We start from the raw sequence: 2,356 nt of genomic DNA on the forward strand, positions 1-2,356 counted from the left end.
ACATGTTGCTTAGGTGATTTGGAGGCCTCTTTAAGTTTAGCCATGGCCTTCTCAAACTTAAAATTAATGGTATCAATATGAGTACTAAGTTGAGCACCCATTTGAGTAATGGAATCCACCTCATGCCTTCTTCCTCTAGTAGCCTTCCGAGGTCTACTATATTGCGAGTTATGGACCGCCATTTCTTCAATTTTGTTCCATGTTTGATTGTCATCGACTTCGGTGAACATGCCATTTGATCCCATATTAAGAATATTTCGGGAGTCTTCATATAGACCATTCCAAAATTGTTGTACAAGGAACCACTTGCTAAGTCCATGGTGTGGACAAGATCGACAAGTGTCCTTGAACCTCTCCCATGCTTCATACAAAGATTCCTCATCCCTTTGTTTGAACCCGGTGATTTGGGCTTTCAACATGTTAGTCTTCTCCGGAGGATAGAATTTCTTATAGAAAGCAAGTGCCAATTTCTTCCAAGAATCAATACCAAGAGTAGCCTTATCTAGGCTCTTCAACCATTATTTCGTGGAACCAATCAAAGAAAAAAGAAATAAGACCCATGAATTTGGTCTTGAGTAACTCCGGTTTGAGAAATCGCATCACAATAGTCACAAAAAGTCTCCATATGAGAATGAGGGTCTTCACTAGGCATCCCTCCAAATTGACTTCTCTCAACCAATTGTATAAATGCGGATTTGGCAATGAAATTACCGGTTAAATGTTGTGGTGTAGGAGTACCATTTCGTAGGTTTTCCTCGGTTGGTATGGAATGTGATAAAAATTTAGGCATTGTGGGTTGATTTTGTGGTGGGTTTTGTATTGGGTTATCCTCTCCTTCTCTTGCAAAAGGGTTGATGAACTCAATGTTATTTTGTTGAATGTCCACAATCTCACCAATACCTCTCAAAGTATTCCTAGCAAGTCTTCTATTGTTGGTCAAAGTTCTTTCGGTTTCAAGATCAATGGGTAACAAGTTACCTTGTGATCTCCTAGACATGCAAAATATCAAATAACTCGAAAACAATTAGAACAAACCTTGAGGAGATTGACTTCCCCATGGTAAAGAAAGACACAACTAAAAAAAATTAATGAAAATAAAATCAAGTTAACACCGTCCCCGGCAACGGCGCCCTTTTTGGTGTTGTTGTAAAACTCGTCGTCAAAAGTTAGTCAACCAAAACAATATTTATAACTTCACAAACTACTCTTAGTAAAGAGGCAAGTAAAGGTCGGATCCCAAGGGATGGGTATTGATGTAGGATTTTCAATTGTAAATGGTTGTGTCTAAGGGTGTCACAATTTGGGTTGAGATAGGAGATCAATTAAAACTAATTAACAATAAAAACAAAGCAAGTAGATAAAATGAAGGTGTAAACAATTGATTACAAGCACTAGGGTGTCATGGGTTCATAGGGGATTCATGGGAGTTGATCATACAAACATGTTCTCTACTAAATGCAAGCGCTTATTGTTGTGATGGGATCGAGTTAGTGTATATCTTACAATCCCTAAGAAGGTTTGGGTCCCGGAGCCGAATCGATTAGATTGTACAACACCTACAAGTCGACTTAATCCTTCCTATCCAACTATATGCATGGTGTAATGAGACTCGGATTGGTTTATGTCTTACAAGTCTCATTGAAAAAGATAAGTGATGGGTAAAAAATGCAAGGATTCATAGGCTCGCATTTCATCAAACATAACATGTGCATAAGTTGGAATCACAACAAGCAAGCAAATTAATTATGAAAACATATTAGATTAAGCATGAATCAATCCTCATGTTGGTTTTCCCTAATTCCCCATTAACCCTAGTTAAGGAAACTACTCACTCATTATCAATTTTAACATGCTAACAAGGTTGTCAAACATACTAGCAAGGCAAAACATGATGAACAAATGAAAATGATTAACAATAATTAAAACAAGGATTAAGGGAATTATACCTATGAAGATGATTCCCAATAATAAAGCAAAGAATAATACAAGTACTTGATGATTGATGGAAGGTTGTCAATCTCCCAATAAACCCAAATGATCTTCTAATTACCCAAAAAAAATGATGAACAATAGAGAAATTAAGAAAAGATTAAGAAATGAGATTTATATTAAGACTAGATTAAGAGTTGATTACAAGATTAAGATGAGATTACTAATTGATTACAACTTGATTAAGAGAGTATTAAGATTGCTTTCTAATCTAGGTAGTACAAAGGGGTATTTACACTAAATATTAGGTACAAATATTAGGGTTACTAAAGGCTTAAATGACTAGTAAGTCCCTTAAGAAAAGTTGAGGAAGTGCTCCTCTCCAAGGAGATGCGCATCTCCGTTTAGCTAGTCCCACATAGGTATG

At 36.4% G+C, this 2,356-nt stretch overlaps 1 pseudogene; it reads left to right on the forward strand.

Moving 5' to 3' along the window:
• Positions 1 to 312: 312 nt before the first annotated feature.
• On the forward strand, positions 313 to 412 carry LOC141615790 (small nucleolar RNA R71; annotated as a pseudogene).
• Positions 413 to 2,356: the final 1,944 nt, after the last annotated feature.

Source organism: Silene latifolia, chromosome 11, assembly GCF_048544455.1.
Source record: "Silene latifolia isolate original U9 population chromosome 11, ASM4854445v1, whole genome shotgun sequence".
NCBI classification, from domain to species: domain Eukaryota; kingdom Viridiplantae; phylum Streptophyta; class Magnoliopsida; order Caryophyllales; family Caryophyllaceae; genus Silene; species Silene latifolia.